Genomic DNA, 23,853 nt, shown 5'->3' with positions numbered 1-23,853 from the left:
CTTACACACATAACCCAACCATTTAAGAACCTGCAGCTCTAATCTACACTAGCATCCTACAACCACCAAACCAAAGATACATGCATTTCTCTTTAGCATGACAGCTTCATCACCCTGCCTAAGTCACTCAGCTACAGAACCTCAACCTCTACCTCCATGGAACCTGGCACAAAGCATAGACAACTTTTGTTTTTTTTTTTCCTTCCAGTTTTGCTTACATAAACTCTCCTGTATTAAATAGGTCCAAGGCAATCCTCATCATAGTCTCCTTAGCCAAACTCAGAAAACCTTGCCTTAGTCGCAGTTTTGAAATCATGTCTTTGCTAGAGCTCCAGTCTCTTTTTTCCTGCCCCTGTGCATACCACATTCACCAGCTCTGATACAGTTTCTGGGGGTGTCAGTCATCACACAGGCACACTGGAGCAGGCTGAGGGTCTCACTAAGAAGCCTGCAGTGTCCTATAGCCCAGTATACAACTGAAATTTCACAAAATGAAGTGGCAAAATTCAAGTGCTGAAAGCCACAGGCACTGCTGTGGCAGCATATGACAAAGAATATTCCTCAGTCTTTGGAGGTGATGGAGGGAGGCAAAATTTATACAATATCACTGTCTTCTCTCCATCCATTCTGTGAGGACTAGAATGGGCACTCATATTAGAAGTAAATTTTACTTTAAGACTGTCCTTAGCAGTTAATAAAACTACATCTGCCTGTCATCCCTACAGCCTGCCAGAAACACAAGCAAAGCTTCACCTCCACACTGCAGCTGAGACACACCAACCCACCCCTGAGGGCAGGTCACCTTCCAGACTGCCTAGGCACAAACAAATACTTCTGGCCTCCAGAACAACAGATTACTTGAGCCTAGAGAGAAACGTGCTATTCACAATTTTTGCCACCAGAACTGGGAATACATTTGATCTGAGAGCCTCAGGCAAAGCCCTTCTCCTCTCTGCATCTCAGCTTCTCCACCCGTACAGCTTTGCAAAGTCTGACACACATGAGCAAAAGGCACTGCAGAAATGCAAAAAGTCACAGAATCATAGAATAGTTAGGGTTAGAAAGGACCTTAAGATCATCAAATTCCAAACCCCCTGCCATGGGCAGGGACACCTCACACTAAACCATGTCATCAGAGGCTCTGTCCAACCCAGCCTTGAACACTGCCAGGGATGGAGCATTCACAACTTCCCTGGGCAACCCATTCCAGGGCCTCACCACTCTTACAGTAAAGAATTTCTTCCTTATACCCAATCTAAACTTCCCCTGTTTAAGTTTTAACCCATTACCCCTTGTCCTATCACTACAGTCCCTAATGAAGAGTCCCTCCCCAGCATCCTTATCGGCCCCATTCAGATACTGGAAGGCTGCTATGAGATCTCCACACAGCCACTGAGCTGAATGGCAAGACAGGGGCCAAACAGTCACTATCGCCTTAGATTTTCCAAATATGGTTATTTATTCATTCTCACAGTGTTTCAGGAGCACCGAGAAGCCTTAACTGTGATAAAGGTCCAATGGTTGCCAACTGAGTATTTTCTTTAATCGTATTTGATGTTGTTGTTAAAACAGTCTGCCAGCTTCTGGAGTCATTTGATTATATGAGTCTTACTTCAAAGCAAACAAGCAAGGGATACATTTTTATTTGTTTGTTTCAGTGTTTATAAGTGATATTTTCTTAGAATTTGCAGCGTGAAAGAAATTCACGGTACTTATGTCTGGATCTAATTCTCATGAAAATTGAACAAAACCAGGAAAACACCAGACACCCAAATCCTTCCCACCCCCAGTAATTAAGTTCCCATGAAGTGGAAAAAAAAAAAAACACAACACCTTCCTAGTCAGCCAACTTTGTTTAGGGTATATTTCATAAATCAGCTGCGTTAAGCTTAAATCAGCACAAGCAAACAGAGAAGTAGAAGCCTTGCGACAACTATTCCAACACCTGAGAAATGACAGCCAGAAGCTAAAGCTGTATTTGTTGAGGGGGAAGTTGGGTTTGGGGTATTTTTTGATCAAGTTTTTGAAAGAAATTCAACCTGACTCATTATAAAGGCCACATGGAAGAAAGGATGGGATGGGGATGAGACACACAAGCAGAGAAGGGCATTGCTCAGCTGGGGAAATCCAACACACACCAGTGTGCTGCAGTATAGACCCGAGGCTCCCAAACACAGGTAGATGCTAGTGCTCCAGCTTAAGCCAACAGAAACCTCAGGGGCTGTACAGCTTGTCAAACAGAGAGGGTACTATGTACACTGAGTCATACTGGTCATTCTTCCCCTCCTCTTCATGTATTCATGAGAGTAAAAGAAGAAAGAGACAAAAGTTAGCATCTAATCCTCAGAACAGTAAGGGAACAGCCAAATTTTAGCAAATTGCTATGTCCTACTGATGTCAGCTTTGGTAAAGAATGGAAACATACATAACTGCAGAATCCTTGATAGGTGTGAGAAATCAGAATCCATCCACAAATTTATTGACATTAGCATAGTTCCAAAGATAGAACAAGATCCAGTTCAGATTCCTAAAAATGTCTTAAGCTGCAGGACCACTCAGAAGTGCCACTGAGCTAAGTAAAAGGGAAACTCTGGTCCTCAAAACCACAAATGATAACCTGTACTAAAATAAGTAGAATAAATTGAGTCATTTCATCTTGGGGAGGGCAAGCTAGACTTAAGTATTTCAGTGAAATTCATATGGGTCCATTCTAAAGAGGTCATGGAAAGTCCTGAAACTACTGCCCGACAGACAGGGAAAGCAATACCAAAAAACCTCCAGTGTGCTAGCTTGAACAATAATGCAGTTTTCAAGTGCTACTATCAAATCAACAGTATTGCTTCCTTGCTCTCTGTGCTAGACACCCAAATCCAAGGGAAATACTGCAGACTCAAAAGAGGGCTCAGAGGACCGTAACAACAATATTTTGGATGTGGAGATGCTTATTTGAAGGCAGACTGAAGACTGAATAGCAGACTTATAGATGAAATAAAAATGTAAAATCATGACTAGCAGAGAGAAGTCATAACTTCAGTTTCCTTTCTCTCGGTCTCATAACAAAGGGGAATTCAATAAAAGCTACAAGTTACAGAACAGATAGAAATAAGATAGTCTCAAAACGTCTAACGAGACTGCAGAGCTTGAAGCAGGAAGCAGCTGACAAGGCCAAAAATACAAGAATCCCCCCAAAGCAATCGGACACATTTACATGATTAAGAACATCAAGAGATTTAAGAGTCCATGATAAAAAAAAGACTCTTAGTACAAGGTACTTAACTTCTGGAATAATCCTTGAAAGGTAGTGAGGGACAAAGATAATTACAACTGCTCAAATCAAAGCATCAATTCTCTTATTATAAATGACTGGCCATGGGAACTGCTGGAAGTATGCTGGAAGTAGGTACATGATTAGATGGACCAAACGTCTGGCAGCTCCATGGTCAGCCTGTTTTTAGGCTGACATTCATCTGGATACAATACAATTAGCCCTTGAAAAAAAAAGATGATTTATTTTTTTTCCCTGAAAAACACCAAATAAAATGATCATTCTTAAAAAAAAAAAAAAAAACACAAAAAAAGCCACGGAGAGCATGTGAACTTCAGACAAAGAAAACATTATCATATTGGCTACCACAAGATGAACCAGCTCTTCCTTCCCTAACATGTATCAGTTAGCCACCTCAGCTTCTTGAGGGCACAAAAAATTGCAACACTAAAAAGCATCTTCAAAATACAACATCCAGTTCTCCAGAAGTAAAATTTGCTTGCCATTTTCTAAAATTACATTTTCTTTTAGCAGTCAAACCCTACCAAATTCCTACAATACTTATAATAACAATTAGTTAGTTACTAATAGTTAGTTAGTTACTTACTACTAGTTAGTTAGTTATTACCAGTACAGGAGAAGCTACTAACCAACCTGTGTAAAATGTCCTTGGGTAGGGCTTTTGTTGGTTTTTATTGACTTTATTTTAGGGGTTTTCTTATTAACTACACCAAATATCCAACCATGCAATCTGTTTCTATTTGTAATTGATAAAAAAGAAGTTAAGATGGGACATTAGGTAAAGGTTATTCACTGAGAGGGTGACTGGTCATTGGAACAGGCTCCCCAGGGAAGTCACAGCACCAAGCCTGTCAGAGTTCATGGAGCAAGTGGACATATGTCATATGGTTTATTTCAGGTAGCCCTGCAAGAAGCAGCGAGATGGACTTGATGATCCTCATGGGTCCCTTCCAACGTGAGATACTCTATGACTCTAAATATGTTGATCAAGTTTTTAACTTGCCTACTAGCAAAAGCCTCAGGTGCAGTAAACCCCAGGAGTACAACAGATGCACTGAAGTAACAATTCTTTCTAAGAGTTTTTTTTGTTGATTTTTAAAATACTAAGGACAGATTCGAAAAACAACCAGGCCATTTCCTAAAATCCTGACTGGATAAAGCCAACAGCCATGTTGAGGCTTTCAGCAGCTGGGAAGGAGCTCTGAGTCTTCAAGGCAGGGGAGAGATTTGGCACCTTCCCACCAACCCATGCTGCCTCTGTTAGGGCAGGACGTGGGTTGCAGACAAGCACTGATGGCCAACAACTCTGCCGTTTATTTTTAGTCATCAATATTAAAAAGAACCAAAATGCCACCCATCCTGGACCAAGACAGGCCCCAGGACCTGCACTCTCATCATGAGAGGCCCCAGCTAGGGCCCCAGACTGCTTGAATCAGCTTCTTGGGAGTACGAGAGGATCACTCTCATTCAGGTCCCAGGGCTTGGGTTGATGGGGAGGTTGAACATGAGGCTGCAGTGCCCATCAAGCATTCCTTAGGTAGTCAGCCAAATGAGGTGACTGTCCGACCCTACACCGCATTGGTGCGCCCTCACCTCAAACACTGTGTGCAGTTTTAGGCACCTCAACATAAGGACATCAGACTACTGCAGTGCATCCAGAGGGGGACCTGGGAGGAGTGGCTGAGGTCACTTTGTTCAGCTTAGAGAATAAAAGGCTGAGGGGTGTCCTCATGGCAGTCTACAGATTCCTCAAAGGGAGCAGCATGGGTAGTTGCTGATTTCTTCTCTCCAGTGACCAGCAACAGCATGTGAGGAATTGGAAGGAAGCTGCATCAGTTAAGATGGCACATTAGGAAAAGGTTCTTTACTGAGAGGGTTGTCAGTCTTTAGAACAGGCTCCCCAAGGAAGTGGTCACAGCCCCAAGCCCATTGGAGTTTAAGGAACATTTGGACAACCGTCTCAGTCATATGGTTTAGTTTTAGGTAGTCCTGTGAGAAACAGGGAGTTGGACTTGATGATCATTACAGCTCTCTTCCAACTGGAGTTTTCATATGGTTCTATCAATCTCCACATTACATCCTCCAGCAGTATAAAACACCTTCCAACAGGAGACTTAAAGCCCACAGCTACGAGCAAGTGGAACACATTCTCTGTGAAGGAAGCACTGCAGCTCTGGTCCCAGCTGATTCAGCTAGGCTCTGCAAGCCTTTATTTCCATGAAACACTTAAATCCTATAAATCAACCTTCGTTCCCAGCAGGTGACACCAGTTAGCCCATTTCTGCTCCCTGTTGGTTTGCATCCCCTACAAAGCCCTTCTCCAAGCACCCTCTGCTCTGGGGGAAGCTCACATTCTGCACCATCAGCAGCCTCTCCTGCTCCCAAGGAAAGCACTGGTCAGACAAAAATTTGGAAACAGCTGGTTTTGTGTTTACATCAAATTAAAACCACACGGATTTTTCTCCAGTCTGTTTCCTGAAAGTATCCAAGTTTCTCCCCTTTCCCAGGCACATACTGCCAACTCTGGTGGGCAGACTGCCCCAAGGTGCAAGAAGAGTAACAAAATAATGATTATTTTTTTTTCCCCTTTATTATGGAATTCAGAAAGTGAAAGACAGCCTTTCTCTGATCAAAAGTATTTTTCAAGCAGGGTGGTCACCTGGCTCCAATGCAACTATTTCCCTTCCCGCCGCCCCCAGGGCCTTCTTGCTCCAGAGGTGCCTTAAATCAGTGTTCCAACACCAGACTGATCAAAGCAGCCAAGTTAACCAAAGGTGACAAGTAGCTGTTTTCAATATGAAAGGCTTCTGCTGAAGCACGTCAAAATACCAATTCAAAGACTGAATAATCAACATGTTTATAAGATTTCAATTTGGTACACGCTACTTCTGTCAAACAACACGGCTGGATACATGGTCCTCCTAACTGAGCAAATAAACCCCAGAACTTCGCCACAGACCTAAATGCCAAAATTAAAATATACTGAAATTAAGTATGTTTTTGCATATACTTTGGAAGACAATGAATTGTTTCTGATACAATAACTATAGTGCTAATAAGTTAGCACCAAGATACAAACAGCAGCCAGGTCAAATCCTTAAGTCACTCTGTAGGAAACCTAGATATGAGCTTGTTTTAGCTCAGAATTACACTGAGACCTCATATGGTCCTTGCTAATGAAATGAGAGGAAGCAGTAGTATCTATTCCCAGTGTAACAGCAGGGAAACCAGATTGCGAGGTTCTTCTGCTAATATGAGTTACTATAGTGTTGCGGGAGCTTTGCACTGCTGCAATAATTGCAGATTTAACAGGCTTTTTCATCCTTCTCACCTTCAAATCCTGTCTCCCTCAAAACAGCTTAGTGCTGCCATCTATTTTTTTTTTTTTTATCCTGACAGAGGAGTGCCTTTGTTTTTGTTTTTTTTTTAATCCTAACAAAGTTCTTAGCGGACAAACTCATCCACTACAACACTGGCTCACTTGAGTCTTTACAGTTTAGTCTCCACATTTATACTTAGTCTAGCTCATCACCACAGGCAAAATTAAAAGCAAAGGAAATAACTACAGGATCAGATCCAAAGCCCTTTTAATGTTAATTTATACTTGAGCCCTTAAGTATTAATTAAAAGGAAAACAAACAAACAAACAACAAAAAAAAACAACTCCCTCCACTCTTACCCGTAACTTATATTTACAACCCCTGCAAGTATTAAGCTAGTAAACTCACAGAAGACAAGGTGGCAAAGACAGAGGTCTTATCGAATCACCAGGTCAGTTCTGGAAAGCAAATCTATCTAGCTAGAAATGCTTTTCAAAGTTTCAGTCCTACAGGATTTATAAAGTTCTTTTACAAGTTGTTTATTTGCACAGACACTAACACTGCTGGGGGAAAAAGAAGTATTTCCTGGCTCAAGGATCTATCTGAATAAAGAGGGTGAAAATATTCAGGCATTTTACTAGGAGACTGCCTGCTGCTGATCAGACAGGAGCTAGCCTTGATAAATTCTCCATCTCGTTTTCATTGGCAACATTGTTTTTAAGGTCTGAGCAATTGTTTCCACACAGTTCCCCAACCACCATTTGTTGAGCGCACTTCATTCAGCGTGGAGTGGTGGAAGGTCTGTGCTTGCTCCACCCTAACAAGGTGCTGCCTTTTGACCCGAACAGTTTGGAGAACAAGAAAAAGAAATTCTACATTTCATCATTACCATCCTCACGGCATCAGTTACTCTTAGCAAGCAACAGACATGCTCTGAATAATTTCCATCTCTATCCATATGGCCACAAATACAACATGGGGTTCTAACCACATGTCCCAGAACCTTACTTATGATGGGTATCCAAGTCTCTACTCAGATCATTCCCATTGTGTCCCATACACATGCACAGAGGGTCCCGCACAGAGAGAAAGGCTTTTACCACTGCTCTGTGTACATGTCACAACACTGGCTGTTCAGATCCCTGCCCAGGTCTGTAGTTTAGTCTCAGATGACCCCAGGCCTCTGCTGAGGCTGCAAAACAAGTCGTGGGGGCTCTGGTGGAGTGAATATATTTGTCCACAGGGAACCAAAGGGAATTAATCACATTATGTGTGCTGTACCAGGCTGAGGAAGGTCACATATCTAAACCAGGGCAGCCCAACCTTCAGCCAAGATGTCAGCTTTACAAGGAAGCATCCTGAAAAGGGACAAGAGAAGGTATTTTGAGAAGTGTGTTGGGTTTTTTCCTTCCTGCAGAGGCTTTATTTCGTAACGGAAGACAGATGAAAGAAAAGACAAAACAAAACCAAAATACAGTTTTAAAAATAAAAATTCATTTCCTAGCTGTCACTCTTGGATTTTGCATATCACGCCTCAGCATTAACTGCTGCCAAACGCAAGACGTCAGGTCCATCTGGCAGATGTACGCTTCCCTGGCTGCCAAGTGTTTCCTTAAGATCCAGGGGCTTCAATATTAAGTATATTTGCAAATTCCTGCCTCCTAAATGAGCAAGGCTCCTGAACATCAGCCTCTGCTTTTGAGTGCCCTAGAAAGGGGGGGAGCAGAAGTACACTGTAGTCATGCAGAGTATCTGCTGCACTTGCTTGGTAGGGAGACCAGTTTCCTGGTAACTGATGGCTATACCAGCTGTGGGAGAGCTTTAAAGAATTCCTTTTCCTCAGATTATCCCTGAGTAAAAATAGAAAGTATTTAGAAAGCAGAGGGGAAACCCAACCATTCAAGCTGACATCATTACTTATTTACATATAAATACAGCCAGGAAATAAGCATATGTATTTATACATAAACAAAAAAGCTATCTCCACAATGTTTCATATACTGCTTTACCATCCAATATTTACTACTTTATTCATGACTTAAGAAACTTTCTCCCCAAGAAATTGGTGATAAAATGCCCTCTGGTGGGCGTGACTGTGGACCTCTACAGCAACAGCCACCTCCTAAATAGTTCAGAGCCTTCAATATATTCTTGGGATTACTATTTTTAATGGAGTGAGACAAAGAACATACTTGCTTTCCAGAAGAAAGAGATATACCCTGACTAGCAAGCCTATGCTTGCTGCTAAGTCTCTCTGCATTACAACATGAGCTAGAAGCTAAAAACAAAACTATTAAAGCATTCTGTGATTCCTAAAATTATTTTAATGTTAATTTTACCTCTTCAGGATGCTTTTTCCTCATGAAAAAAAAAAAAAAGGCAATTAAGAGAAACAGAAAAGGGCAGTGATATTACATGCTGCTCAGCATAACAGAAACTTTGTAGACTAAAACAGAGAAAGGGGTGAACAGCAGCAGCATTTTCAGAGGCTATGAATAATCTCCGTCGTGAAATTAGAGCACAAAGCACACCTAGGAAGGATGCCCTAACTGTACAGTCAAAAAACAGCCCTTGTCTGGTGAGTGTTTATCGCCTAAGCAGAAAAAGCAAGGATGAAAAAAACCCTCCAAAATAAACTGAAGTTAACACTACATGTTCCATTCTTATGATGCTCAAAAACTGTGGGTGGTGCTTTACCATTAATCTGAAATGAGATAAAAGTAAAAATAAAGAGAACTGAAGGCTTAAGATACAGTGAGAAAAAAGGTAATTCAGCAACTTGGGGGCAGAGTGCATGTGCATTTACTTCGAGAAAATATATATTATATATGTATGTAGGCAAAACAGATGGATTTGACAACACAAACTGGAAGAGTAGGGCCACTGGCAGATCAGACAATGCAAACCCACCCCTAACGCAGCCAAAAGCAGTTGCAGTTACACATGGAGCTGAAGTTGGCCCCACAATTTCTAGGTTTTTTCTTTTTTTTGGTGGGAAGAGGAAGGGGGAGAAAGAAGGGGTGGTGGTGAAGCAGAACTTCAGAGTCACAGCTAAATAAAGCCAAGCAGAATAAAAACACGTCACAGAAAGGAAAAATGTAAGAACTACACTGCTTTTCCAAGTTCTTTTGGAAGCCTCTGTGCTTCCATTTTATACAGGATATGGCACTTTCCCTGTTTACCCAGCTTGGTTAGAAATTTGTTTTCAGCTTCCACAGTAGAGTTTGCAGTTAATTGTTAATTTATGGTAAGAATATTTGCAAGTTTGATCTCTACATGGAATATGAAGCCTTCCGTCTTCTTAAAGATGTTTCTGGGCAACAAAACTTTGCTTATGAAGTTGTTCTTGGGTATAAACACTCATCCTCTCCTTTTGTACCCTCAAATAAAACCAAAGCTGTAAAACAAAAAAAAACAAACCAAAACAACAACAAAAAAATCTTTTATTTGAAATTTGCACTTTATATAAAGTAAAGCACCCCTGCTCTTTATAGAGCTCCGTCCCTCTCTAGTGGCAGCCAGGTCACATACCAATTGGTAAGCCAGCTGCAGGCTTGGCTAGCACGTTTTTTAGCTCAAAGATCAGAAACTCTTAGTTTCTGATTCAAAGATCCCCTGTTTATTCTCCTCTGCCAACAGCCCACCCAGAGATTCAGAGTTATATTTACCATTTCATCTGAGGTGAAGGGTTTTACAGAGCAATGATGTCACTTGGTATTGTATTGTATAAACTCTACCACCCCTTCACAATCATCACTCTTGCACACACTTCTGGCGTGTTGATTGCAGCTACAGGGAAATACACTTCGGTTATCCTACACAGCAAGCCAAGACTAAGCAGTTTATTTGTGCATGTAACAGTTACAACATAATGCCCATGCTCTGAAGTTTTTGCCTAAGAGTAACAGATTAACCACGTGAAACCAGTGCTGACATTTCTTGGATACTATCCTGATGGCTAGTCTTTTCTCAAAAGCAGCTTTGCAGTTAGAATCACGATTACAAGTATAAGTTACACTCCTGTTTCTGACACCTTAAATACATAAAATATTTCTAACAAAAATAAAATTCATGCTACTATGCCTGGCAAGCATGGAGGAAAAAAACAAAAAAACAAAGCACTTGGGTTTTACTGTTTGGTTTTTGGTGGTTATTTTGGGTTTTGGTGTTTTTTTTCTTTTTTTTTTTGTGTGTGTTTTTGTGTGCTTTTTGGTTGAAGGGGGGGAAAAGGTGGGGTACAGGAGCACATGCATCTTTCAGTTTTCCAATCAAGAAAATAGCCCAAGGCTGTACAGTTTTGATTGTTAAAAAATGATCTTTATATATAAAAATAAGGGGGTGGTATTATATGGTTTTAGATATTAAAAGATACCTTGTTAGCAAATATGGAAGTAGCTAGGAAGCTGCTCAATGTCCAGCTGGAGACCAGTAATGAGTGGTGTCCCTCAGGGATCGGTGTTGGGACCGGTCTTGCTCAACATCTCTGTTGGTGACACGGACAGTGGGATTGAGTGCACCCTCAGCAAGTTTGCCGATGACACCAAGCTGTGTGGTTCGGTTGATACCCTGGAGGGAAGGAATGCCATCCAGAGGGACCTTGGCACACTTGTGAGGTGGGCTGATGCCAACCTTATGAAGTTTAACCATGCCAAGTGCAAGGTCCTACACCTGGGTCGGAGCAATACCAGGCACAGCTACAGGTTGGGCACAGAAGAGATTCAGAGCAGCCCTGCGGAGAAGGACTTGGGGGTGTTGGCCAGTGAGAAATGAACATGAGACAGCTTCAGTGTGCGCTCACAGCCCAGAAAGCCAACTGTATCCTTGTCTGTATCAAAAGGAGCGTGACCAGCAGGTTGAAGGAGGTGATCCTGCCCCTCTACTCTGCTCTCATGAGACCTCACCTGGAGTATTGTGTGCAGTTCTGGTGTCAACACAAAAAGGACATGGAACTGTTGGAACAAGTCCAGAGAAGGGCCACGAGGATGATCAGGGAGCTGGAGCACTTCCTGTATGAAGACAGGCTGAGGAAGTTGGGGCTGTTCAGCCTGGAGAAGAGAAGGCTGCATGGAGACCTCATAGCAGCCTTCCAGTATCTGAAGGGGGCTACAGGGATGCTGGAGAGGGACTCTTCATTAGAGACTGTAGCGACAGGACAAGTGGTAATGGGTTAAAACTTAAACAGGGGAAGTTTAGATTGGCTATAAGGAAGAAGTTCTTTACTGTAAGGGTGGTGAGGCACTGGAATGGGTTGCCCAGGGAAGTTGCGAATACTCCATCCCTGGCAGTGCTCAACATCAGGTTGGACAGAGCCTTGGCTGACATGGCTTAGTGTGAGTTGTCTCTGCCCATGGCAAAGGGGCTGGAACTTGATGATCTTAAGATCCTTTCCAACCCTATCTATTCTATGATTCTACAGTATAATTCAAGAGGTAACAGGACTACTCAAAACTGAGAACTGGTACGTTCTAATTTTATAAGATAAAATTTAGACAGGGGAAGACTTACAATCTGTCTTATGCAATATCATTTCAGTAAGTACCTTGAGGGAATCTGAGCCTGTTCATGTTTTCCTAAAGATGAATAACAGCATGATTAACAGTACAGCCTGGACATAGAAGGCAGGAAATGGTTAACCAGGACTTCCACTCAGATGACATGCAGCAAAAGTTCTACCAGCCCACTGGCTTCTCCAGATGAAAAGTACAGAGGTACCTACTGCCCTGATTAACCGTCACCTCAAGCAATAGATGCCTGGGCTCAAGTTGCACCTGTATCATTGCCATAATTTGAGTTCAAGCCTCTCAACCTGACCCGGGTGGGTGTCACTCTTGATCTCCACCCCAGACCACCTTAACTCTGCCACCAGAGCATTGCAGCTGCATGAATTCCTTCGAATAAAGCAGGCAGCAGAGGGTTTGGGGTTTTGTTTTACTTGCATTATTCTTGAAATACAATACTTCAGTAACTTAGCTGTTGCAACCACAAGATTTGTCTAAAAACAGTTTTTAAGAAGGTTTGAAGGATGCTGCTGTGAACTGCTCAAGTGTGATACTGAAACAGTGAGTTTAAGAAAAACTCATTGAAATTTCATCCCCTCCATGCACACACAACTGGGCTTTCAAAATTTCTATCCAAGACAGAGGAAAACCAAACAAAACATAAGGAGTACTGCAGCAGCAAGTGAAACACAATTCTCCTCTCCATCTGCAGCTGCATTTGTGTATCTGAGTACCACTTTCAAAGTCAGTCCTGTATTTTAGAGACTTCAGGCAAGCCTTCTTGTTTCCTTAATTCCTATACCATTTCTATACTCTATTTTTTCCTCCTATAAATAACAACTCAAATATCAGCTACAACTTCCCATTGCCATTTAGTTCACAGAGAAATAAGGTTGTGATGTTGCAGAACTATAACTGCCCAAAAGTTTAACCATAAAATTACACAGTTCTTGTCCAAAAAGAAAAATGTGCTAGAAAATAGGCTTTACTTTGGGGATTTTATAATCTTAAAGAACAGGCAGAACATCTATCTAGTGTTTTCAGGGTACCAAATGTTGCTTCATTTAACTCCACAGATCTGGGCCAAGGACAAATTTGGCCCATTTTATACAATACAAAACTGTGAGAGAAAAGAAGGAAAAAAACAAAAAAGGGATTGAAGCACCTGGACCACACAAACTAGAGAGTGCAAAATATGTCCACTCCTCAACCCCTTCTTTGCAGCTGCTGTCATCTACTGAGATTTACAGACTCTTTCTTTGACCTCAAGACCTTCACAGTTGAATTTCACAAGTGATTCATTCCTCAGGGTACAGAAGCACTGTGCAACATCAGATTCATACTGGAATATGTCTGCTCCACAGATGGTGTTAACTAGATCAGGATTTGGTCCACAGTTCAGCTGCTCTTGTGACAATTCACACATCCAAGATCAACTGAGAGGTTTCCCAGAGGATCCCACAGAACCACATCCCTCACATCCCTTGCTCATATATGCTATAGGCAGCTTTTAATCAAATCTCATTACATTTGCTTGCAGTTTCAAGGCTCACACTTCAAAAAACAAGAGGATGGGTTTTACTTTCAGACTTGTACAAACACCATAGGAAATGAAGGGTTGGCACAGCCAGCCAAAAATCTCAGCTTCCAAATTTGAGATTGGGCATTCAATCCAGCCCACAGAAAATCCAGACTAGCATAAGTGTAAATGAGGCAAGACTTAACTCAAAGATCAAATCCAACTTTCATCTCTGTCTATGCAACATTGATTTCTGATAACTACACGTGTGTAACCAAGAGCAACATTTGATCTGAAGCCTCATACCTTGATGTCCAGCTATTATAAAACAGAAGCAAAAACATAGCTACAAGCATTTGACCGATGTTGCCTGCAAGCAGATCATTGCAGCAGGCTGTACCAGCAATTCACATTCACAAAACTAAGATAGGGCATGGCAAACCTTGCTCCTAGAAGTAATTGCCCAAATATTTGGGGTGTTCTTATGAATAAAAAAGAAAGAAAAGAATGTATATATGACATGGTGGAAAGGCAACACAAAACCATGGACTAAGAAACAAGCTACTACATGTAAATACATGCAAGCTTCTCCCAGGTTAATTCACTTCTTAATGGCATATTGATTGGTATGCTCAATGTTTAGAAATGTGAAACAATGTGGGGAGAGAAGGAAGCGAAGACACACTCAGAGTGCATTTTGTTTAAATAGTATCTATTTTCCTTATAGGATCAGCCAAAAATAGCACAACAAAGAGGGCAGTGCAGTATATTTAACATTTTGCCTTGTTTTTTATTAAAAAAAAAAATATTCAGATGACCTGGAAGTGTTAACCACACACTTCTTTCCACCGTTCTTATAAGAAACTGAAGTACAACATTTTTTCATAGCCCCTCACCACACTACATCCTTAGTATACCTGTTATTTCTCTGCTCCAAATAGGATAAACTACAGAGCATCTGTAGTAGTAGCCAGGCTTTTCAGATGTAATCTATTGAGCTGTTTGTGAAACCCACTGTCCAGGGGGAAAGCAGAGCAGTCCAGTCATGATGGAGAACATCTGGACAAGCTCTGTTGCATCTACTCCTCTCCCCAAGGGAGAGGGAATAACAAGGAAAGAAGTTGTATCCGTGAAGCAGCTACTTATACAAACCTCCTATTTCTTAGTGAGAACCCTTACAGTTTAACCAGTGTCATATTATCAAGCAGCCCATTATTCCTACCTGTTCCAGGGACTACAATTTTGGAGAAAAGAGGTTATTCTTTTTATTTCTGTCATTCACAGAGTTCTTCTGAGATACATCTTACAGCCTTCAACACATTTTACTAGAACAAGACATTCAAAATGGCAGAAAGGGAAAAAACCCAAACCAGAAGAACCAGCTTCCATTGTCATCAGAGCTCCTAGCAACAACAGCATCATGCACAACAGCTCCGCTGACCCACCCTGCTACCAATATATTGAGGATACACTTAACACAAGCACCATCATGGAGCTGTTTCATAGCATACAAGTTGATACAGTTCGTAACTGATACAGTTGAATCAGTTTATACATTTTACATACATATGTCTTTTTATGCTCTACCTCTCCTTCCAAACCAAAAGAAATTTCATACAGAATTAGCAACTGTATTGCCCCCCTGCCCCTTCCCATAGTTTATGGATGGCGTAAACTAGTAAGCTCAAAAAAGATACTGCCTAAATTTAGTTATTCTGCAGCACTTCATATGTTTTCAAAAGCGTTTTCTAGACTTTTATAAGCCCAAAACCATTTTGCAATATGAAGTGTTCCAATTTGGCATTGTTCCACTCTTGGCAAGCAAGAGACAATAAAAATCAAGAGAAAGTTAAAAACTAAGTTTTTGAAGTATACAATATGTTAGGAATCATTGAATGAATTCAGGTGTCGAACAAGCTACAAGTCAATCAAAATTCATAGTACATACGTATTTCGAAGTACAGATAAACACAGCTGCATCCACTTTAAAGTTGCTCCCCATTATGTGATTATTACAATGGACTTCCTGAACCCTTCTACCTCCCTTTTTTAATCCAGAGTTTACCTGTGGCTGAAAAAGCTAACAGCATTTAAATTCTTCTCCCTCTAATTAAGGGAAACAGCATCTTTAAGCCTCAGTCTGAGGAGATAAACTTTCTTTGCATGGTTACAGCATGCTACAATCTGTGCTAGCATTGCTTCTGCAGACCAAAAAAACTCAAAAATCCTACAACAAGGTCTGATAAAGCACCTCTCAGAGTAGAATTATCTGATTTAATTATTAATTACTCATCAGCATGTACTTTAAGAAGTGTCTAAAGCAAAAGCTCTTAAATAACACTTTAAATCCAGGATTTCTACTGTCTGTACCATCACACAGATCAGTTTTGGGGTTGATTTTTTGTTGGTTTTGCTTGTGGTTTTTTGTTTTGCTGGTTTGGTTGTGTTTTTTTTTTTTTAAAAAGTGAAGACTGACCATAAGTATCTCTCAAGAATATCAAGAGATTTATGAATAAAGTCCAGCTTAACAAATGAGGTATGCCTTGAGTTTGAGACATATACGAGACACCATTTTTACCTCAAATACCTCTGTATGAACTTCAAGGATTCTTCACAGCATCTCTTAACTACACTGACAGCCCAAAATCCATTCCTACTGCATGAGCATCTAACAGGTTTCTGTTAACAGCAATGGTGCAGAGGAATTGCATCAGTGGCAGATTTTCTTGCCAACTGCTGCACTGAAAGTGTTCCAAAATATACCCCTAGAAATAATCTGGTTTTCTCAAATTGCATGCTACCTGTATTTATGTAGAGTTTAGACCTACAACTGGAAGCAAACCCAAGAACTGTACATTCATATCTTCCAGTAAGCTATACCAAACCTGAACCAGAGTCTTAGCACTTAATATCACATGTCATACAGCATATTGTAATGGATGGCAGGGAATTAAAAACAAAAGAACGAACCACAAAACACTAGAAAAGAAATGCTGAATTAATTTTAAATTAAGTCTGTCTTTCTGTAGTTCAAGCAGACCGCTTCAGTGCAAGTCAGCACTACAGGTTACCTGAAGATTAAGACCACCAAAAACCTGTGTGTTCTTCTGATGTTAATGCCAATTATGGCAAAAACCCAGGTTGAGGATATTTGAAAACATATGCCTAGGCAGCACAGACAAAAAAAAAAAATGCAGCACAAAAATTAAAGAGAATTGTTCCATGCTCTGTTATTCTAATCCTCGACATAAAATTGTTTATTGAAGAGCGTGACTACGAACTCAAGTTACTGTCATTTATCAGACAGTCAAGACAGCACAAAGGTAACCAGCCACATACAACAGGGCCAGGAAGGCTTCTCGGGGCATCTCTTGTACCACGTCTGCTCAGTTCTGGTTTAACCACAACAGGTAAACAGCACGTTCACAACCTGTGAAGTGCATTGACTTTTAAAAATCTGACAGAAAGGCGTTCCCATAAGAGACTTCTAATCTATTTCCTTTTAATCTCTTTCTTTATAGCTGAGGAAAAATTCTTTGTACTTCTGGTAACAAAGGAAAACCAGAAGTGACAGAAGGATGTCAAAGCTGTTTACGTTTCATATGGCCTCGCGCGCAGAGTTGCTGTCGGCAGCTAACTTCTTGAGAAGACAGTCTTCAACCTTTGCAAAGGAGCTCCATCCATGTATGAGTAACTTCAGAAAGAGTTAGCTGCATAGTAGAAGGATGCTAAAATCCCTCCCCGTACTGAGTAACCTGACAAAAACCCAAAGTCAAATTAAAAAAAAAAAGTGACAAAGGGTTAATACAATAATTAAAGTACCTGCAAGTATATTTAAGGCAATGTTACCCAATTCGTATGTTTATGGTCTTAAAGACATAGGTATTTATACAGTATTTATTCTGTAGAGAGACAAGTATATTAATAAGGTGAATACATACACAAATAAATCGTAGACTTTAATGATACTGTGTTATATTTAAGGCTACTGAATCAGCACACTCTGAGGCCAAATACTGAAAAAAGGAAGAGACAGAGAGAAAAAAAGCTGAAGGACCAAGTCAGCCACTAATTCATGCTGAGATTTTTAGCTGGCTAAAAGCCCTCATTACGGCACAAAGAATTAATGATCTGAAAACGATCTAGACCTCCATGGTGCACTATGAAGTTGACGCTCTACAAACAGAGCAGCTGCAAGATAAGGCCCGCGGGTATTTGTGCTCCCTAGGTCTGTGGTTTATGGCAGCAAGTCCAACAGCATCAGTGTAGGCAGTGGACAAGCCACTGCAAGAACCTGAGTAATGCTATGCTCAACCTAAAGAAGGGATGCTAAAAAAATATTAAACAGACCCCAACATATCAGTTTTAAGATTAAAAAACTAAATCCCACAACAAGGATATAATGGAAGGGACTGGGGTTGACCAAGAAAGGACAGACTGGAATTTCTTTCTCCATTTTCAGATTCAGGAGTACCTCCTTCCCCATAAAGCTGTGCAGCAGTGGAAACTCAGACATAGAGGCTGTACACAGAGAAGAAAGGAAAAAACATTAGTAACTTCCTATCCCGCTTTATTTTTTTTGTTGTTGCTGTTCTTCAGAAGATCTGGGTCCATTGGTTCTCTGAACTAAATTCAAAGGCCAGTAAAACAAGCCTGAATTGCAGATAGGCATGCAGAAACAGAACAGCATTCGGATAAGCATCAACAACTACAAATACTTAAGGCCTAATGCAGAGCTGGTGGCCACTAGTGTAGTGCTGAACTGGAGCCACTCCAAAGAAAACACTGGATCGGAACCTGGGATAGGGACACATGGGAGTGAAGCAATATCGCTAGCGAGATGAGCACAGCAAACCTGGGGACAATGAATTCTCCTCACAAACAAGAACTCAAAGTGATAGCACCAGATACAGTGCACAGTAAACCCAAAAATCATGTTTAATTTCCAGATGCATGTCTTCCTCTCCCTTCATTAAGAGGATTTCTAGTCAACATACACATGATATACTTTTTATTATTGTTCGAAGAAAAGGAACAGCAGCCCTGGCAGCACGCTAATCTAGAAGAGGAGGCAAAACAGAGGTGGTTACTGTTTCCCTCAAGATTTCTGCTTTGGAAAAAACAAATGAACAAGAAAGGGATTGCTCTTACACACTATCACTTTTTGTTTCATTTCAGCAAGACTTCGACAAAAATCTAATTCACTGCGCCTTGTATCCAATATATTGGGTACCTTAAGTATGAACACCACTCATTAGAAATGTAATTAAAAAGTGACAAAACTAGATTCCCCCTCCCCAGCATGCAGATGAAAACCAGTAACCCTGCCTCTATTTGTAACCATGACAACTATAGAATATTTTATTTCAGTAATATAATTCACACTGAACATTTGCTCATAGGTTTTGTTGTTAAGGGAAAGGTTGACATACTATGCATGCATTTCATAAGCTACCGGAGACAACAAATACAGGAAAGTCAGGCAGTTTTCCAGACCAAGACCAGACCAAGAACCCAGTATGTATTTCAGAGTTCATTTAAGAACTCTACAGGAAACTAAACAAACATGAACAAAAAAAATCATCCAAATTAAGTGCTACTGGTCCTTACCTGCGAGACAATTACATGGTATGACTGGATGTTTTTTAACTTTTCAATAAAATCACAGTGATAATTCTGTATTTTAGGAGGTATTAACTCAAACCCCAAACTTTAATTTTCAATTAAAATATGATAGGCGATACTCAGTTTATATTAGGAAATATCAAAATGGATGTAACAGAAAAAGATATCTATATGATACAGGGCAATGAAAGACACAGTTTACATATGCTGGCTGAGTCTTACCCTGGATGGGTCACTAAATTATGTGCATAGCTCCCATATTTCATCTTAAATTGAAAACAACTTCCATAAATACACACAGTGAGGACAGGTTATAAGAACACACACAAAAAAAAAAATACCCAACAACCACCCTGCACATTATTCAGAAAAGATTAAACCTCCTAAAACTAAAGTTTGACGCAGACAAATGTCAGTGTAAAATATGGCTGTACTTTATTTTTCTCCACATTGAAAAGGAAAGAAGAAAATAAAGCCATTAACAGTTTAAACCAAAATACAATAATATAAAGAAGAGACTCACTGTTGCTTTGTTTTGGATTAAAAAAAAGAAAAAAAACACACACTAGAAAGAAGAGCTTGCTGCAATACTATTCCTTCTCTCACACAGATCATCTCACCTATCAAGGAAGATTTAAAGTTTCAGCAGATTGCTAATTATAAGAGACAGGAATACTGTTATCTGCAGTCACCTTAAAGCTACAGTAGTGTGGTTTTTAAGTACCTCAAAATTGCCCTCAAAAGGATAGCCTGACAAATGTGCTTAAATCAGTGCCAGAGACTCACACATGCCTACACGTACACACATACACACTTGCTCAGTTGTTTTAAAGGATACCAGGATAAAGAAAGTTTCTTCATTTATCAGAAATGTGCTCTATAACCTTCCGTTCAACAAAAAACCTGCAGCAACCATGCGCGGCTTTTTCCTTCACTGATGGAAAAGTGATTAAATCCCCCTTAATCTAGTTATCAGAACGCTATTTTTTTCCTAAACAGTTTTCACATAAAATAAACAAAAGCTAAGCAACCTACTTTGTGACCAGGGCTCTGTAATTTTTGGTGGCGGGAGGAGATAAATCCATCTCCAGTGCTCTAGGAACATTTTTAGTTAAGAAAATGAAACCAGAGGAGTAAAAATTAAAATAATCCCAGAGACTATGAGCACACACTATTTACGAAGTGCATGAAAAACACCACCATCCATCCCCATAACTCCCTTCCTCCAGAGCTTTCTTCACCCTCCAGGGAGGCAAAGGAACGTGAACCCAAAATCCCAGGGAGCACAAACCTGTATCCTCTCACGACAAGAGCAGCTAGTCACATCCACACAATGTCAAAATAAAAACAAAGTAGCTTTTCCCTCCCATCTTAAGCAAGACCTACTGAAAACAGGTACCCAGGGGATGCGCCTCTGTGCGCCAGACAGCACTTCGGCTCAAACGTAAGTTAAAAGCAAACAACCCCCAAATAGAAAAAAACATCAATAGGAAAGCCGAACAGCAGCCAAACAAAACCTCTCACCAGCGACGAAATGTCACACGGCGTGGCAATATACTCCGTGGGCAACGCGCACAAAGTGATTAAAAAATGCCCACAACAGATACATTTAAGCAGCATTGTGCTGAGAAGTTCCTCGTACACATCACGCGTGGGAAGGAGGGAAAACGACGGGGGAATGGAAACGTACTGCGGGACCCGACGGAAGGATTTGGGAAAGGAGGGAAGGAGGGAGACAGGCAGGCTGTCTGCCGGGGTGCGCCCGAACCATTCCCAGGCAGTTTCGGGTACGGGCCAGCGGGTGGGAAGGGGCGATCCGCCGGAACAGCGGCCCCAAGGAGGGGCGGGGAGTCCACGGGGACACAGCCGTCCGCCGGGGCTCGGGAAGGCGAGCGGGGGAAGGTGGCGAGGTGCGCGGCCGACCCCGCTCCCCGCCGCAGCTCGGGCGAGCGACTGAAGTTGGGGGTGAGCGACGGGGTTGAGGACCCCCACGCCAAGGTGGAAAAAAATCCTGGCAAAAGGATAAAATCATCGTAACAACATTACGATCCCCCGCGGGCTCCCCGCGCAGCAGCCCCCCGGCGGCGGGAGGTACGCAGGAAGTTTTTAATGCGGGCAGCGAGCGCAGGCGCAGGGCAGCCGCCAGCCCGGCGATGCCCGGCACGGCACGGCACCGCACAGCACTGCTGCCGGCGGTGCGGAGCTCCGCGGGCGCGCAACCGCCGCGCCGCTTACCTCCCTCCGCGGGGGCGCAGGCGGCCCTGGGCCAGCAGCGCGGGTGCGCGGCCGCGTCCTCAGGCGGCAGGAGGATGCGCGGCGGCTGCGGGAGGCGGCGGCTTGTGCATTGCAGCCTCCGCCGCTAACGCAGAGCCCCCCGCGATTGCGGGCGCCGGGAGCCGTGCTGGAGGCCGGGCAGGGAGGCACGGCGCGGCGGCGAGGGCTGCTGCGGAGCCGTGACCATGCTCCCGTCTGGCCGCCTTCCCCTCACCTACTGCCCGCTTTAGCCGGGGAGGGAGGCGGCCTGGGCGCCGGGGCGAGGGGCGGGCCGGGCCAATCACCGTGGCGGCGGGAGGCGGTGGAGCCCGGCCCGGCCCGCCCCGCACGCCGCACCGCCCCGCCCCGCGGGAGGCTGCCCCGGCTCTGGCCCCGCTGACGGCCGGGCCCTGGAGGGTTGCACCCCGCGTGGTGCAGGTGCGGTGCGGTGCGGTGCGGTGCGGTGCGGAGCTCCCGCCTCGCGGCCCGCAACGTAGAGCTGTGCACCGAGCGCTCCCCCGCGGTACGCGGCGGGGACGTGCCGGGGCAGAACGCGGCTGCGGAAAGGTCACCGGTCTCCCGACTGCCTTCAAAAGTAGCGGGTAGTTGGAAAGAAGTATTACCCCGTTTTATTAAATCATCCCTCTCCCGGGGCGTGATCTAAAGCCTCCTGAAGTCGGCAAGAGTGTTTGAATAGGTCGGTGCGGTTCTCTCCTGGCACTGCTCTGATTTTGTTCTTATTTATTTTTTTTTTAATATCCGTCGTGCTTGGAGTCACCACAGATTTTACGCGTGGAAATCTGCATCTGTCTCTTTACCCTGTGTAATCTTGTATCCTCATGTGCTGCTTTGTAGAGATCCTTCTGATGTGCACACAAAGCTGCATATGCCATAGTTTTAAACATAGAACACTGTGTCTTTTGTATTTCCTGTAAGCATAAAAATAAGCTTAATCACATTCTTTTCTCCTTACTTTGCCAGTTAAAAATGCATCGTGGAGGAATATACGCTCTAACGTGTGCAAGTGAGGCAGTTGTGCCAAACGACAGCTGAGCAAAGCGAAGGGAGGGAGGGGAGTGCACAACCCGCAGGAACAGGCAAATCCATGTTTTCATTGAAAAAGGGACACATGCTGCCCAATGCCTGCAAGGAAGCATGGTGCAGTGTTAAAAGGGCAATTTCATTTTTTTTTTCTCTTCCCAACCTCACTAAAAATGAAAATACATTATTGCAGTGGACTAAAACATTTCTAAACCCAGCCATCATCATTAATATTAGAACACTTTTAGCAGAATATGGCCTCACTCTGTAAGGGGAAGGCTCCATACAGTTTTGCCATTAATATATCGTGGATTAACACTGGAAACCTCCAGTCCTGCACATTGCAGTGGAGTGTGAGGGTCAGAAGTTCAGAACAGTTTAAATATGAATTATTTAGCAAGCGCACACACGACACACTCTTCCCATTTCCACCCAGCTTTTGTTTTGGGGTTTCTTTTGTCTTTTTTTTCCCTTGAGTTTTCTCCCTTTTTAAACATGAGAGCCCTGTTCAGTGTTATTTGCCCTGGTGCGGTGTTATTTGCCCAGCATATATAGTTGACCCAGAATCCGACGAAGCCGATGAGAAGAAGTCTCAATGGGACTGTTGACCTAACAAGTAGCATGTCAGTCTCCCGGTGGCATTTGAATGTTCTCGCGGCGAATGCTCCGAGACAGGAGAGAGCATAAAGCGGAGATTCTTTGGAATCCTTAATTAGACACAGTGATTTTGGAGTACTGGCTTCTGCCGCCATCCTCTAGTGCCTAGTACTTTGTTTTGTGACCTTGAGGTTAAGGATACCTACCAGCCCTGTTTATTTTTAATAAAATCTTACAGTTATGTCAGACAGTTCTAGGTTTTATTTATTTTTAGCATAAGTGCTTCCATCTTATCTGCCTCACAGGTTTATAGTAAGGATTTAGCTAATATTTGGACAGCACTTTTAAGCGATGAAGCTCTATAGGTCTATTATACTGACTATTTTCTGCGTTTTTCATTTTAGCTGTACTTTCACAAAAATAAAAAAGTACACAAAACAAGTGTACTTTTGTAGTCTTTCACTTCAGGAAGGTAGAACTCAACTCAAATCTTAACATTCGTTTTCCCTTCAAATTTTGTTAAATAACTGATTTACAAATGCTGACATGGGGTCAGATTCACTTACAATTTAAAAGAATTTTTGGATTCTTAATGACTTTATTCTAGATCTGAACCAGTTTAACTCAGAATTAGAGCCCAATTTCATACTCATGAAGAAAAAGCATAAGATTACATTAAATTTAGCATTCTACATTAATTTTCTTGCTTCTGTT

General features: G+C 42.3%; 1 protein-coding gene across 3 annotated transcripts in view; it reads right to left on the bottom strand.

Annotated features, from left to right (window-relative positions):
• KLHL29 (kelch like family member 29) overlaps positions 1 to 21,758 on the bottom strand; it is a 403,241-nt gene extending 381,483 nt beyond the window's left edge. For 2 of the 3 annotated variants that reach the window (XM_061460941.1, XM_061460942.1), the window contains exon 1: positions 21,484 to 21,758. The gene's annotated coding sequence lies outside the window, so the exon portion shown is untranslated. The remainder of the gene's footprint in view (positions 1 to 21,483) is intronic. The other variant, XM_061460944.1, reaches the window with a different exon arrangement.
• Positions 21,759 to 23,853: the final 2,095 nt, after the last annotated feature.

Source organism: Pezoporus flaviventris, unplaced genomic scaffold, assembly GCF_033815535.1.
Source record: "Pezoporus flaviventris isolate CSIRO_AGI_PZ_B2104156 unplaced genomic scaffold, CSIRO_AGI_Pfla_v1 ptg000031l, whole genome shotgun sequence".
NCBI lineage: Eukaryota > Metazoa > Chordata > Aves > Psittaciformes > Psittacidae > Pezoporus > Pezoporus flaviventris.
This window is presented reverse-complemented; position numbering and strand designations above follow the sequence as displayed.